The sequence below is a fragment of the Diuraphis noxia genome, unplaced genomic scaffold (genome assembly GCF_037042655.1).
Source record: "Diuraphis noxia isolate RWA-SAM2 unplaced genomic scaffold, SU_Dnox_SAM2 contig0003, whole genome shotgun sequence".
Lineage (NCBI taxonomy): Eukaryota > Metazoa > Arthropoda > Insecta > Hemiptera > Aphididae > Diuraphis > Diuraphis noxia.
The window spans coordinates 84,284,131-84,302,920 of record NW_028301713.1 but is presented as its reverse complement, the minus strand read 5'-3'; positions in this window follow the sequence as shown (position 1 = coordinate 84,302,920).

Here is an 18,790-nt window from a genome sequence, read left to right as displayed (position 1 = left end):
AGATGTAAAATAATGTGAAATTAACGTTAAAAATATAAAAAGTATGATTAGTTTAATAGAAATGACTAAAGACGATATTTAGCGGATTCATCACCTGTATTTCAAAATATTTTTACGACCTTTTATATTCACCCAAATGTATTGTAAAGACGTGTTTTAGATGTAAAATAATGTGAACTTAACGATAAAAATATAAAAAGTATGATTAGTTCAATACAAATGACTTTAAACGATATTTAGCGGAATTATCACCATTTTTTACCAAATTTTTTCCCAAATTTTTTATCTATTTTTTGTATTCACCCAAATGTATTGTAAATACGTGTTTTAGATGTAAAATATTGTGAACTTAGCGATAAAAATATAAAAAGTATGATTAGTTCAATACAAATGACTTTAAACGATATTTAGCGGAATTATCACCATTTTTTACCAAATTTTTTCCCAAATTTTTTTTCTATTTTTTGTATTAGCCCAAATGTATTTTAAATACGTGTTTTAGATGTAAAATAATGTGAACTTAACGATAAAAATATAAAAAGTATGATTAGTTCAATACAAATGACTTTAAACGATATTTAGCGGAATTATCACCATTTTTTACCCAATTTTTTCCCAAATTTTTTTTCTATTTTTTGTATTCACCCAAATGTATTGTAAACACGTGTTTTAGATGTAAAATAATGTGAACTTAACGTTAAAAATATAAAAAGTATGATTAGTTTAATAGAAATGACTTAAGACGATATTTAGCGGATTCATCACCTGTATTTCAAAATTTTTTTACGACCTTTTATATTCACCCAAATGTATTGTAAAGACGTGTTTTAGATGTAAAATAATGTGAACTTAACGATAAAAATATAAAAAGTATGATTAGTTCAATACAAATGACTTTAAACGATATTTAGCGGAATTATCACCATTTTTTACCAAATTTTTTCCCAAATTTTTTTTCTATTTTTTGTATTCACCCAAATGTATTGTAAATACGTGTTTTAGATTTAAAATAATGTGAACTTAACGATAAAAATATAAAAAGTATGATTAGTTCAATACAAATGACTTTAAACGATATTTAGCGGAATTATCACCATTTTTTACCAAATTTTTTTTCTATTTTTTGTATTCACCCAAATGTATTGTAAACACGTGTTTTAGATGTAAAATAATGTGAACTTAACTTTAAAAATATAAAAAGTATGATTAGTTTAATAGAAATGACTTAAGACGATATTTAGCGGATTCATCACCTGTATTTCAAAATTTTTTTACGACCTTTTATATTCACCCAAATGTATTGTAAAGACGTGTTTTAGATGTAAAATAATGTGAACTTAACGATAAAAATATAAAAAGTATGATTAGTTCAATACAAATGACTTTAAACGATATTTAGCGGAATTATCACCATTTTTTACCAAATTTTTTCCCAAATTTTTTTTCTATTTTTTGTATTCACCCAAATGTATTGTAAATACGTGTTTTAGATGTAAAATATTGTGAACTTAACGATAAAAATATAAAAAGTATGATTAGTTCAATACAAATGACTTTAAACGATATTTACCGGAATTATCACCATTTTTTACCAAATTTTTTCCCAAATTTTTTATCTATTTTTTGTATTCACCCAAATGTATTGTAAATACGTGTTTTAGATGTAAAATAATGTGAACTTAACGATAAAAATATAAAAAGTATGATTAGTTCAATACAAATGACTTTAAACGATATTTAGCGGAATTATCACCATTTTTTACCCAATTTTTTCCCAAATTTTTTTTCTATTTTTTGTATTCAACCAAATGTATTTTAAATACGTGTTTTAGATGTAAAATAATGTGAACTTAACGTTAAAAATATAAAAAGTATGATTAGTTTCATAGAAATGACTTAAGACGATATTTAGCGGATTCATCACCTGTATTTCAAAATTTTTTTACGACCTTTTATATTCACCCAAATTTATTGTAAACACGTGTTTTAGATGTAAAATAATGTGAACTTAACGTTAAAAATATAAAAAGTATGATTAGTTTAATAGAAATGACTTAAGACGATATTTAGCGGATTCATCACCTGTATTTCAAAATTTTTTTACGACCTTTTATATTCACCCAAATGTATTGTAAAGACGTGTTTTAGATGTAAAATTATGTGAACTTAACGATAAAAATATAAAAAGTATGATTAGTTCAATACAAATGACTTTAAACGATATTTAGCGGAATTATCACCATTTTTTACCCAATTTTTTCCCAAATTTTTTTTCTATTTTTTGTATTCACCCAAATGTATTGTAAATACGTGTTTTAGATGTAAAATAATGTGAAATTAACGTTAAAAATATAAAAAGTATGATTAGTTTAATAGAAATGACTAAAGACGATATTTAGCGGATTCATCACCTGTATTTCAAAATATTTTTACGACCTTTTAGATTCACCCAAATGTATTGTAAAGACGTGTTTTAGATGTAAAATAATGTGAACTTAACGATAAAAATATAAAAAGTATGATTAGTTCAATACAAATGACTTTAAACAATATTTAGCGGAATTATCACCATTTTTTACCAAATTTTTTCCCAAATTTTTTTTCTATTTTTTGTATTCACCCAAATGTATTGTAAATACGTGTTTTAGATGTAAAATAATGTGAACTTAACGATAAAAATATAAAAAGTATGATTAGTTCAATACAAATGACTTTAAACGATATTTAGCGGAATTATCACCATTTTTTACCAAATTTTTTTTCTATTTTTTGTATTCACCCAAATGTATTGTAAACACGTGTTTTAGATGTAAAATAATGTGAACTTAACTTTAAAAATATAAAAAGTATGATTAGTTTAATAGAAATGACTTAAGACGATATTTAGCGGATTCATCACCTGTATTTCAAAATTTTTTTACGACCTTTTATATTCACCCAAATGTATTGTAAAGACGTGTTTTAGATGTAAAATAATGTGAACTTAACGATAAAAATATAAAAAGTATGATTAGTTCAATACAAATGACTTTAAACGATATTTAGCGGAATTATCACCATTTTTTACCAAATTTTTTCCCAAATTTTTTTTCTATTTTTTGTATTCACCCAAATGTATTGTAAATACGTGTTTTAGATGTAAAATATTGTGAACTTAACGATAAAAATATAAAAAGTATGATTAGTTCAATACAAATGACTTTAAACGATATTTACCGGAATTATCACCATTTTTTACCAAATTTTTTCCCAAATTTTTTATCTATTTTTTGTATTCACCCAAATGTATTGTAAATACGTGTTTTAGATGTAAAATAATGTGAACTTAACGATAAAAATATAAAAAGTATGATTAGTTCAATACAAATGACTTTAAACGATATTTAGCGGAATTATCACCATTTTTTACCCAATTTTTTCCCAAATTTTTTTTCTATTTTTTGTATTCAACCAAATGTATTTTAAATACGTGTTTTAGATGTAAAATAATGTGAACTTAACGTTAAAAATATAAAAAGTATGATTAGTTTCATAGAAATGACTTAAGACGATATTTAGCGGATTCATCACCTGTATTTCAAAATTTTTTTACGACCTTTTATATTCACCCAAATTTATTGTAAACACGTGTTTTAGATGTAAAATAATGTGAACTTAACGTTAAAAATATAAAAAGTATGATTAGTTTAATAGAAATGACTTAAGACGATATTTAGCGGATTCATCACCTGTATTTCAAAATTTTTTTACGACCTTTTATATTCACCCAAATGTATTGTAAAGACGTGTTTTAGATGTAAAATTATGTGAACTTAACGATAAAAATATAAAAAGTATGATTAGTTCAATACAAATGACTTTAAACGATATTTAGCGGAATTATCACCATTTTTTACCCAATTTTTTCCCAAATTTTTTTTCTATTTTTTGTATTCACCCAAATGTATTGTAAATACGTGTTTTAGATGTAAAATAATGTGAAATTAACGTTAAAAATATAAAAAGTATGATTAGTTTAATAGAAATGACTAAAGACGATATTTAGCGGATTCATCACCTGTATTTCAAAATATTTTTACGACCTTTTATATTCACCCAAATGTATTGTAAAGACGTGTTTTAGATGTAAAATAATGTGAACTTAACGATAAAAATATAAAAAGTATGATTAGTTCAATACAAATGACTTTAAACGATATTTAGCGGAATTATCACCATTTTTTACCAAATTTTTTCCCAAATTTTTTATCTATTTTTTGTATTCACCCAAATGTATTGTAAATACGTGTTTTAGATGTAAAATAATGTGAACTTAACGATAAAAATATAAAAAGTATGATTAGTTCAATACAAATGACTTTAAACGATATTTAGCGGAATTATCACCATTTTTTACCAAATTTTTTTTCTATTTTTTGTATTCATCCAAATGTATTGTAAACACGTGTTTTAGATGTAAAATAGTGTGAACTTAACGTTAAAAATATAAAAAGCATGATTAGTTTAATAGAAATGACTTAAGACAATATTTAGCGGATTCATCACCTGTATTTCAAAATTTTTTTACGACCTTTTATATTCACCCAAATGTATTGTAAAGACGTGTTTTAGATGTAAAATAATGTGAACTTAACGATAAAAATATAAAAATTATGATTAGTTCAATACAAATGACTTTAAACCATATTTAGCGGAATTATCACCATTTTTTACCAAATTTTTTCCCAAATTTTTTTTCTATTTTTTGTATTCACCCAAATGTATTTTAAATACGTGTTTTAGATGTAAAATAATGTGAACTTAACGATAAAAATATAAAAAGTATGATTAGTTCAATACAAATGACTTTAAACGATATTTAGCGGAATTATCACCATTTTTTACCAAATTTTTTTTCTATTTTTTGTATTCATCCAAATGTATTGTAAACACGTGTTTTAGATGTAAAATAATGTGAACTTAACGTTAAAAATATAAAAAGCATGATTAGTTTAATAGAAATGACTTAAGACGATATTTAGCGGATTCATCACCTGTATTTCAAAATTTTTTTACGACCTTTTATATTCACCCAAATGTATTGTAAAGACGTGTTTTAGATGTAAAATAATGTGAACTTAACGATAAAAATATAAAAATTATGATTAGTTCAATACAAATGACTTTAAACGATATTTAGCGGAATTATCACCATTTTTTACCAAATTTTTTCCCAAATTTTTTTTCTATTTTTTGTATTCACCCAAATGTATTTTAAATACGTGTTTTAGATGTAAAATAATGTGAACTTAACGATAAAAATATAAAAAGTATGATTAGTTCAATACAAATGACTTTAAACGATATTTAGCGGAATTATCACCATTTTTTACCCAATTTTTTCCCAAATTTTTTTTCTATTTTTTGTATTCACCCAAATGTATTGTAAACACGTGTTTTAGATGTAAAATAATGTGAATTTAACGTTAAAAATATAAAAAGTATGATTAGTTTAATAGAAATGACTTAAGACGATATTTAGCGGATTCATCACCTGTATTTCAAAATTTTTTTACGACCTTTTATATTCACCCAAATGTATTGTAAAGACGTGTTTTAGATGTAAAATAATGTGAACTTAACGATAAAAATATAAAAAGTATGATTAGTTCAATACAAATGACTTTAAACGATATTTAGCGGAATTATCACCATTTTTTACCAAATTTTTTCCCAAATTTTTTTTCTATTTTTTGTATTCACCCAAATGTATTGTAAATACGTGTTTTAGATGTAAAATAATGTGAACTTAACGATAAAAATATAAAAAGTATGATTAGTTCAATACAAATGACTTTAAACGATATTTAGCGGAATTATCACCATTTTTTACCCAATTTTTTCCCAAATTTTTTTTCTATTTTTTGTATTCAACCAAATGTATTTTAAATACGTGTTTTAGATGTAAAATAATGTGAACTTAACGTTAAAAATATAAAAAGTATGATTAGTTTAATAGAAATGACTTAAGACGATATTTAGCGGATTCATCACCTGTATTTCAAAATTTTTTTACGACCTTTTATATTCACCCAAATGTATTGTAAAGACGTGTTTTAGATGTAAAATTATGTGAACTTAACGATAAAAATATAAAAAGTATGATTAGTTCAATACAAATGACTTTAAACGATATTTAGCGGAATTATCACCATTTTTTACCCAATTTTTTCCCAAATTTTTTTTCTATTTTTTGTATTCACCCAAATGTATTGTAAATACGTGTTTTAGATGTAAAATAATGTGAAATTAACGTTAAAAATATAAAAAGTATGATTAGTTTAATAGAAATGACTAAAGACGATATTTAGCGGATTCATCACCTGTATTTCAAAATATTTTTACGACCTTTTATATTCACCCAAATGTATTGTAAAGACGTGTTTTAGATGTAAAATAATGTGAACTTAACGATAAAAATATAAAAAGTATGATTAGTTCAATACAAATGACTTTAAACGATATTTAGCGGAATTATCACCATTTTTTACCAAATTTTTTCCCAAATTTTTTATCTATTTTTTGTATTCACCCAAATGTATTGTAAATACGTGTTTTAGATGTAAAATAATGTGAACTTAACGATAAAAATATAAAAAGTATGATTAGTTCAATACAAATGACTTTAAACGATATTTAGCGGAATTATCACCATTTTTTACCAAATTTTTTTTCTATTTTTTGTATTCATCCAAATGTATTGTAAACACGTGTTTTAGATGTAAAATAATGTGAACTTAACGTTAAAAATATAAAAAGCATGATTAGTTTAATAGAAATGACTTAAGACGATATTTAGCGGATTCATCACCTGTATTTCAAAATTTTTTTACGACCTTTTATATTCACCCAAATGTATTGTAAAGACGTGTTTTAGATGTAAAATAATGTGAACTTAACGATAAAAATATAAAAATTATGATTAGTTCAATACAAATGACTTTAAACGATATTTAGCGGAATTATCACCATTTTTTACCAAATTTTTTCCCAAATTTTTTTTCTATTTTTTGTATTCACCCAAATGTATTTTAAATACGTGTTTTAGATGTAAAATAATGTGAACTTAACGATAAAAATATAAAAAGTATGATTAGTTCAATACAAATGACTTTAAACGATATTTAGCGGAATTATCACCATTTTTTACCCAATTTTTTCCCAAATTTTTTTTCTATTTTTTGTATTCACCCAAATGTATTGTAAACACGTGTTTTAGATGTAAAATAATGTGAACTTAACGTTAAAAATATAAAAAGTATGATTAGTTTAATAGAAATGACTTAAGACGATATTTAGCGGATTCATCACCTGTATTTCAAAATTTTTTTACGACCTTTTATATTCACCCAAATGTATTGTAAAGACGTGTTTTAGATGTAAAATAATGTGAACTTAACGATAAAAATATAAAAAGTATGATTAGTTCAATACAAATGACTTTAAACGATATTTAGCGGAATTATCACCATTTTTTACCAAATTTTTTTTCTATTTTTTGTATTCACCCAAATATATTGTAAATACGTGTTTTAGATGTAAAATAATGTGAACTTAACGATAAAAATATAAAAAGTATGATTAGTTCAATACAAATGACTTTAAACGATATTTAGCGGAATTATCACCATTTTTTACCAAATTTTTTTTCTATTTTTTGTATTCACCCAAATGTATTGTAAACACGTGTTTTAGATGTAAAATAATGTGAACTTAACTTTAAAAATATAAAAAGTATGATTAGTTTAATAGAAATGACTTAAGACGATATTTAGCGGATTCATCACCTGTATTTCAAAATTTTTTTACGACCTTTTATATTCACCCAAATGTATTGTAAAGACGTGTTTTAGATGTAAAATTATGTGAACTTAACGATAAAAATATAAAAAGTATGATTAGTTCAATACAAATGACTTTAAACGATATTTAGCGGAATTATCACCATTTTTTACCCAATTTTTTCCCAAATTTTTTTTCTATTTTTTGTATTCACCCAAATGTATTGTAAATACGTGTTTTAGATGTAAAATAATGTGAAATTAACGTTAAAAATATAAAAAGTATGATTAGTTTAATAGAAATGACTAAAGACGATATTTAGCGGATTCATCACCTGTATTTCAAAATATTTTTACGACCTTTTATATTCACCCAAATGTATTGTAAAGACGTGTTTTAGATGTAAAATAATGTGAACTTAACGATAAAAATATAAAAAGTATGATTAGTTCAATACAAATGACTTTAAACGATATTTAGCGGAATTATCACCATTTTTTACCAAATTTTTTCCCAAATTTTTTATCTATTTTTTGTATTCACCCAAATGTATTGTAAATACGTGTTTTAGATGTAAAATAATGTGAACTTAACGATAAAAATATAAAAAGTATGATTAGTTCAATACAAATGACTTTAAACGATATTTAGCGGAATTATCACCATTTTTTACCCAATTTTTTCCCAAATTTTTTTTCTATTTTTTGTATTCACCCAAATGTATTGTAAACACGTGTTTTAGATGTAAAATAATGTGAACTTAACGTTAAAAATATAAAAAGTATGATTAGTTTAATAGAAATGACTTAAGACGATATTTAGCGGATTCATCACCTGTATTTCAAAATTTTTTTACGACCTTTTATATTCACCCAAATGTATTGTAAAGACGTGTTTTAGATGTAAAATAATGTGAACTTAACGATAAAAATATAAAAAGTATGATTAGTTCAATACAAATGACTTTAAACGATATTTAGCGGAATTATCACCATTTTTTACCAAATTTTTTTTCTATTTTTTGTATTCACCCAAATATATTGTAAATACGTGTTTTAGATGTAAAATAATGTGAACTTAACGATAAAAATATAAAAAGTATGATTAGTTCAATACAAATGACTTTAAACGATATTTAGCGGAATTATCACCATTTTTTACCAAATTTTTTTTCTATTTTTTGTATTCACCCAAATGTATTGTAAACACGTGTTTTAGATGTAAAATAATGTGAACTTAACTTTAAAAATATAAAAAGTATGATTAGTTTAATAGAAATGACTTAAGACGATATTTAGCGGATTCATCACCTGTATTTCAAAATTTTTTTACGACCTTTTATATTCACCCAAATGTATTGTAAAGACGTGTTTTAGATGTAAAATAATGTGAACTTAACGATAAAAATATAAAAAGTATGATTAGTTTAATAGAAATGACTTAAGACGATATTTAGCGGATTCATCACCTGTATTTCAAAATTTTTTTACGACCTTTTATATTCACCCAAATGTATTGTAAAGACGTGTTTTAGATGTAAAATAATGTGAACTTAACGATAAAAATATAAAAAGTATGATTAGTTCAATACAAATGACTTTAAACGATATTTAGCGGAATTATCACCATTTTTTACCAAATTTTTTCCCAAATTTTTTATCTATTTTTTGTATTCACCCAAATGTATTGTAAATACGTGTTTTAGATGTAAAATAATGTGAACTTAACGATAAAAATATAAAAAGTATGATTAGTTCAATACAAATGACTTTAAACGATATTTAGCGGAATTATCACCATTTTTTACCAAATTTTTTTTCTATTTTTTGTATTCATCCAAATGTATTGTAAACACGTGTTTTAGATGTAAAATAATGTGAACTTAACGTTAAAAATATAAAAAGCATGATTAGTTTAATAGAAATGACTTAAGACGATATTTAGCGGATTCATCACCTGTATTTCAAAATTTTTTTACGACCTTTTATATTCACCCAAATGTATTGTAAAGACGTGTTTTAGATGTAAAATAATGTGAACTTAACGATAAAAATATAAAAATTATGATTAGTTCAATACAAATGACTTTAAACGATATTTAGCGGAATTATCACCATTTTTTACCAAATTTTTTCCCAAATTTTTTTTCTATTTTTTGTATTCACCCAAATGTATTTTAAATACGTGTTTTAGATGTAAAATAATGTGAACTTAACGATAAAAATATAAAAAGTATCATTAGTTCAATACAAATGACTTTAAACGATATTTAGCGGAATTATCACCATTTTTTACCCAATTTTTTCCCAAATTTTTTTTCTATTTTTTGTATTCACCCAAATGTATTGTAAACACGTGTTTTAGATGTAAAATAATGTGAACTTAACGTTAAAAATATAAAAAGTATGATTAGTTTAATAGAAATGACTTAAGACGATATTTAGCGGATTCATCACCTGTATTTCAAAATTTTTTTACGACCTTTTATATTCACCCAAATGTATTGTAAAGACGTGTTTTAGATGTAAAATAATGTGAACTTAACGATAAAAATATAAAAAGTATGATTAGTTCAATACAAATGACTTTAAACGATATTTAGCGGAATTATCACCATTTTTTACCAAATTTTTTTTCTATTTTTTGTATTCACCCAAATATATTGTAAATACGTGTTTTAGATGTAAAATAATGTGAACTTAACGATAAAAATATAAAAAGTATGATTAGTTCAATACAAATGACTTTAAACGATATTTAGCGGAATTATCACCATTTTTTACCAAATTTTTTTTCTATTTTTTGTATTCACCCAAATGTATTGTAAACACGTGTTTTAGATGTAAAATAATGTGAACTTAACTTTAAAAATATAAAAAGTATGATTAGTTTAATAGAAATGACTTAAGACGATATTTAGCGGATTCATCACCTGTATTTCAAAATTTTTTTACGACCTTTTATATTCACCCAAATGTATTGTAAAGACGTGTTTTAGATGTAAAATAATGTGAACTTAACGATAAAAATATAAAAAGTATGATTAGTTCAATACAAATGACTTTAAACGATATTTAGCGGAATTATCACCATTTTTTACCAAATTTTTTCCCAAATTTTTTTTCTATTTTTTGTATTCACCCAAATGTATTGTAAATACGTGTTTTAGATGTAAAATATTGTGAACTTAACGATAAAAATATAAAAAGTATGATTAGTTCAATACAAATAACTTTAAACGATATTTAGCGGAATTATCACCATTTATTACCAAATTTTTTCCCAAATTTTTTTTCTATTTTTTGTATTCACCCAAATGTATTTTAAATACGTGTTTTAGATGTAAAATAATGTGAACTTAACGTTAAAAATATAAAAAGTATGATTAGTTTAATAGAAATGACTTAAGACGATATTTAGCGGATTCATCACCTGTATTTCAAAATTTTTTTACGACCTTTTATATTCACCCAAATGTATTGTAAAGACGTGTTTTAGATGTAAAATAATGTGAACTTAACGATAAAAATATAAAAAGTATGATTAGTTCAATACAAATGACTTTAAACGATATTTAGCGGAATTATCACCATTTTTTACCAAATTTTTTTTCTATTTTTTGTATTCACCCAAATATATTGTAAATACGTGTTTTAGATGTAAAATAATGTGAACTTAACGATAAAAATATAAAAAGTATGATTAGTTCAATACAAATGACTTTAAACGATATTTAGCGGAATTATCACCATTTTTTACCAAATTTTTTTTCTATTTTTTGTATTCACCCAAATGTATTGTAAACACGTGTTTTAGATGTAAAATAATGTGAACTTAACTTTAAAAATATAAAAAGTATGATTAGTTTAATAGAAATGACTTAAGACGATATTTAGCGGATTCATCACCTGTATTTCAAAATTTTTTTACGACCTTTTATATTCACCCAAATGTATTGTAAAGACGTGTTTTAGATGTAAAATAATGTGAACTTAACGATAAAAATATAAAAAGTATGATTAGTTCAATACAAATGACTTTAAACGATATTTAGCGGAATTATCACCATTTTTTACCCAATTTTTTCCCAAATTTTTTTTCTATTTTTTGTATTCAACCAAATGTATTTTAAATACGTGTTTTAGATGTAAAATAATGTGAACTTAACGTTAAAAATATAAAAAGTATGATTAGTTTAATAGAAATGACTTAAGACGATATTTAGCGGATTCATCACCTGTATTTCAAAATTTTTTTACGACCTTTTATATTCACCCAAATGTATTGTAAAGACGTGTTTTAGATGTAAAATTATGTGAACTTAACGATAAAAATATAAAAAGTATGATTAGTTCAATACAAATGACTTTAAACGATATTTAGCGGAATTATCACCATTTTTTACCCAATTTTTTCCCAAATTTTTTTTCTATTTTTTGTATTCACCCAAATGTATTGTAAATACGTGTTTTAGATGTAAAATAATGTGAAATTAACGTTAAAAATATAAAAAGTATGATTAGTTTAATAGAAATGACTAAAGACGATATTTAGCGGATTCATCACCTGTATTTCAAAATATTTTTACGACCTTTTATATTCACCCAAATGTATTGTAAAGACGTGTTTTAGATGTAAAATAATGTGAACTTAACGATAAAAATATAAAAAGTATGATTAGTTCAATACAAATGACTTTAAACGATATTTAGCGGAATTATCACCATTTTTTACCAAATTTTTTCCCAAATTTTTTATCTATTTTTTGTATTCACCCAAATGTATTGTAAATACGTGTTTTAGATGTAAAATAATGTGAACTTAACGATAAAAATATAAAAAGTATGATTAGTTCAATACAAATGACTTTAAACGATATTTAGCGGAATTATCACCATTTTTTACCAAATTTTTTTTCTATTTTTTGTATTCATCCAAATGTATTGTAAACACGTGTTTTAGATGTAAAATAATGTGAACTTAACGTTAAAAATATAAAAAGCATGATTAGTTTAATAGAAATGACTTAAGACGATATTTAGCGGATTCATCACCTGTATTTCAAAATTTTTTTACGACCTTTTATATTCACCCAAATGTATTGTAAAGACGTGTTTTAGATGTAAAATAATGTGAACTTAACGATAAAAATATAAAAATTATGATTAGTTCAATACAAATGACTTTAAACGATATTTAGCGGAATTATCACCATTTTTTACCAAATTTTTTCCCAAATTTTTTTTCTATTTTTTGTATTCACCCAAATGTATTTTAAATACGTGTTTTAGATGTAAAATAATGTGAACTTAACGATAAAAATATAAAAAGTATGATTAGTTCAATACAAATGACTTTAAACGATATTTAGCGGAATTATCACCATTTTTTACCCAATTTTTTCCCAAATTTTTTTTCTATTTTTTGTATTCACCCAAATGTATTGTAAACACGTGTTTTAGATGTAAAATAATGTGAACTTAACGTTAAAAATATAAAAAGTATGATTAGTTTAATAGAAATGACTTAAGACGATATTTAGCGGATTCATCACCTGTATTTCAAAATTTTTTTACGACCTTTTATATTCACCCAAATGTATTGTAAAGACGTGTTTTAGATGTAAAATAATGTGAACTTAACGATAAAAATATAAAAAGTATGATTAGTTCAATACAAATGACTTTAAACGATATTTAGCGGAATTATCACCATTTTTTACCAAATTTTTTTTCTATTTTTTGTATTCACCCAAATATATTGTAAATACGTGTTTTAGATGTAAAATAATGTGAACTTAACGATAAAAATATAAAAAGTATGATTAGTTCAATACAAATGACTTTAAACGATATTTAGCGGAATTATCACCATTTTTTACCAAATTTTTTTTCTATTTTTTGTATTCACCCAAATGTATTGTAAACACGTGTTTTAGATGTAAAATAATGTGAACTTAACTTTAAAAATATAAAAAGTATGATTAGTTTAATAGAAATGACTTAAGACGATATTTAGCGGATTCATCACCTGTATTTCAAAATTTTTTTACGACCTTTTATATTCACCCAAATGTATTGTAAAGACGTGTTTTAGATGTAAAATTATGTGAACTTAACGATAAAAATATAAAAAGTATGATTAGTTCAATACAAATGACTTTAAACGATATTTAGCGGAATTATCACCATTTTTTACCCAATTTTTTCCCAAATTTTTTTTCTATTTTTTGTATTCACCCAAATGTATTGTAAATACGTGTTTTAGATGTAAAATAATGTGAAATTAACGTTAAAAATATAAAAAGTATGATTAGTTTAATAGAAATGACTAAAGACGATATTTAGCGGATTCATCACCTGTATTTCAAAATATTTTTACGACCTTTTATATTCACCCAAATGTATTGTAAAGACGTGTTTTAGATGTAAAATAATGTGAACTTAACGATAAAAATATAAAAAGTATGATTAGTTCAATACAAATGACTTTAAACGATATTTAGCGGAATTATCACCATTTTTTACCAAATTTTTTCCCAAATTTTTTATCTATTTTTTGTATTCACCCAAATGTATTGTAAATACGTGTTTTAGATGTAAAATAATGTGAACTTAACGATAAAAATATAAAAAGTATGATTAGTTCAATACAAATGACTTTAAACGATATTTAGCGGAATTATCACCATTTTTTACCAAATTTTTTTTCTATTTTTTGTATTCATCCAAATGTATTGTAAACACGTGTTTTAGATGTAAAATAATGTGAACTTAACGTTAAAAATATAAAAAGCATGATTAGTTTAATAGAAATGACTTAAGACGATATTTAGCGGATTCATCACCTGTATTTCAAAATTTTTTTACGACCTTTTATATTCACCCAAATGTATTGTAAAGACGTGTTTTAGATGTAAAATAATGTGAACTTAACGATAAAAATATAAAAATTATGATTAGTTCAATACAAATGACTTTAAACGATATTTAGCGGAATTATCACCATTTTTTACCAAATTTTTCCCCAAATTTTTTTTCTATTTTTTGTATTCACCCAAATGTATTTTAAATACGTGTTTTAGATGTAAAATAATGTGAACTTAACGATAAAAATATAAAAAGTATGATTAGTTCAATACAAATGACTTTAAACGATATTTAGCGGAATTATCACCATTTTTTACCCAATTTTTTCCCAAATTTTTTTTCTATTTTTTGTATTCACCCAAATGTATTGTAAACACGTGTTTTAGATGTAAAATAATGTGAACTTAACGTTAAAAATATAAAAAGTATGATTAGTTTAATAGAAATGACTTAAGACGATATTTAGCGGATTCATCACCTGTATTTCAAAATTTTTTTACGACCTTTTATATTCACCCAAATGTATTGTAAAGACGTGTTTTAGATGTAAAATAATGTGAACTTAACGATAAAAATATAAAAAGTATGATTAGTTCAATACAAATGACTTTAAACGATATTTAGCGGAATTATCACCATTTTTTACCAAATTTTTTCCCAAATTTTTTTTCTATTTTTTGTATTCACCCAAATGTATTTTAAATACGTGTTTTAGATGTAAAATAATGTGAACTTAACGATAAAAATATAAAAAGTATGATTAGTTCAATACAAATGACTTTAAACGATATTTAGCGGAATTATCACCATTTTTTACCCAATTTTTTCCCAAATTTTTTTTCTATTTTTTGTATTCACCCAAATGTATTGTAAACACGTGTTTTAGATGTAAAATAATGTGAACTTAACGTTAAAAATATAAAAAGTATGATTAGTTTAATAGAAATGACTTAAGACGATATTTAGCGGATTCATCACCTGTATTTCAAAATTTTTTTACGACCTTTTATATTCACCCAAATGTATTGTAAAGACGTGTTTTAGATGTAAAATAATGTGAACTTAACGATAAAAATATAAAAAGTATGATTAGTTCAATACAAATGACTTTAAACGATATTTAGCGGAATTATCACCATTTTTTACCAAATTTTTTTTCTATTTTTTGTATTCACCCAAATATATTGTAAATACGTGTTTTAGATGTAAAATAATGTGAACTTAACGATAAAAATATAAAAAGTATGATTAGTTCAATACAAATGACTTTAAACGATATTTAGCGGAATTATCACCATTTTTTACCAAATTTTTTTTCTATTTTTTGTATTCACCCAAATGTATTGTAAACACGTGTTTTAGATGTAAAATAATGTGAACTTAACTTTAAAAATATAAAAAGTATGATTAGTTTAATAGAAATGACTTAAGACGATATTTAGCGGATTCATCACCTGTATTTCAAAATTTTTTTACGACCTTTTATATTCACCCAAATGTATTGTAAAGACGTGTTTTAGATGTAAAATTATGTGAACTTAACGATAAAAATATAAAAAGTATGATTAGTTCAATACAAATGACTTTAAACGATATTTAGCGGAATTATCACCATTTTTTACCCAATTTTTTCCCAAATTTTTTTTCTATTTTTTGTATTCACCCAAATGTATTGTAAATACGTGTTTTAGATGTAAAATAATGTGAAATTAACGTTAAAAATATAAAAAGTATGATTAGTTTAATAGAAATGACTAAAGACGATATTTAGCGGATTCATCACCTGTATTTCAAAATATTTTTACGACCTTTTATATTCACCCAAATGTATTGTAAAGACGTGTTTTAGATGTAAAATAATGTGAACTTAACGATAAAAATATAAAAAGTATGATTAGTTCAATACAAATGACTTTAAACGATATTTAGCGGAATTATCACCATTTTTTACCAAATTTTTTCCCAAATTTTTTATCTATTTTTTGTATTCACCCAAATGTATTGTAAATACGTGTTTTAGATGTAAAATAATGTGAACTTAACGATAAAAATATAAAAAGTATGATTAGTTCAATACAAATGACTTTAAACGATATTTAGCGGAATTATCACCATTTTTTACCAAATTTTTTTTCTATTTTTTGTATTCATCCAAATGTATTGTAAACACGTGTTTTAGATGTAAAATAATGTGAACTTAACGTTAAAAATATAAAAAGCATGATTAGTTTAATAGAAATGACTTAAGACGATATTTAGCGGATTCATCACCTGTATTTCAAAATTTTTTTACGACCTTTTATATTCACCCAAATGTATTGTAAAGACGTGTTTTAGATGTAAAATAATGTGAACTTAACGATAAAAATATAAAAATTATGATTAGTTCAATACAAATGACTTTAAACGATATTTAGCGGAATTATCACCATTTTTTACCAAATTTTTCCCCAAATTTTTTTTCTATTTTTTGTATTCACCCAAATGTATTTTAAATACGTGTTTTAGATGTAAAATAATGTGAACTTAACGATAAAAATATAAAAAGTATGATTAGTTCAATACAAATGACTTTAAACGATATTTAGCGGAATTATCACCATTTTTTACCCAATTTTTTCCCAAATTTTTTTTCTATTTTTTGTATTCACCCAAATGTATTGTAAACACGTGTTTTAGATGTAAAATAATGTGAACTTAACGTTAAAAATATAAAAAGTATGATTAGTTTAATAGAAATGACTTAAGACGATATTTAGCGGATTCATCACCTGTATTTCAAAATTTTTTTACGACCTTTTATATTCACCCAAATGTATTGTAAAGACGTGTTTTAGATGTAAAATAATGTGAACTTAACGATAAAAAGATAAAAAGTATGATTAGTTCAATACAAATGACTTTAAACGATATTTAGCGGAATTATCACCATTTTTTACCAAATTTTTTTTCTATTTTTTGTATTCACCCAAATATATTGTAAATACGTGTTTTAGATGTAAAATAATGTGAACTTAACGATAAAAATATAAAAAGTATGATTAGTTCAATACAAATGACTTTAAACGATATTTAGCGGAATTATCACCATTTTTTACCAAATTTTTTTTCTATTTTTTGTATTCACCCAAATGTATTGTAAACACGTGTTTTAGATGTAAAATAATGTGAACTTAACTTTAAAAATATAAAAAGTATGATTAGTTTAATAGAAATGACTTAAGACGATATTTAGCGGATTCATCACCTGTATTTCAAAATTTTTTTACGACCTTTTATATTCACCCAAATGTATTGTAAAGACGTGTTTTAGATGTAAAATAATGTGAACTTAACGATAAAAATATAAAAAGTATGATTAGTTTAATAGAAATGACTTAAGACGATATTTAGCGGATTCATCACCTGTATTTCAAAATTTTTTTACGACCTTTTATATTCACCCAAATGTATTGTAAAGACGTGTTTTAGATGTAAAATAATGTGAACTTAACGATAAAAATATAAAAAGTATGATTAGTTCAATACAAATGACTTTAAACGATATTTAGCGGAATTATCACCATTTTTTACCAAATTTTTTCCCAAATTTTTTATCTATTTTTTGTATTCACCCAAATGTATTGTAAATACGTGTTTTAGATGTAAAATAATGTGAACTTAACGATAAAAATATAAAAAGTATGATTAGTTCAATACAAATGACTTTAAACGATATTTAGCGGAATTATCACCATTTTTTACCAAATTTTTTTTCTATTTTTTGTATTCATCCAAATGTATTGTAAACACGTGTTTTAGATGTAAAATAATGTGAACTTAACGTTAAAAATATAAAAAGCATGATTAGTTTAATAGAAATGACTTAAGACGATATTTAGCGGATTCATCACCTGTATTTCAAAATTTTTTTACGACCTTTTATATTCACCCAAATGTATTGTAAAGACGTGTTTTAGATGTAAAATAATGTGAACTTAACGATAAAAATATAAAAATTATGATTAGTTCAATACAAATGACTTTAAACGATATTTAGCGGAATTATCACCATTTTTTACCAAATTTTTTCCCAAATTTTTTTTCTATTTTTTGTATTC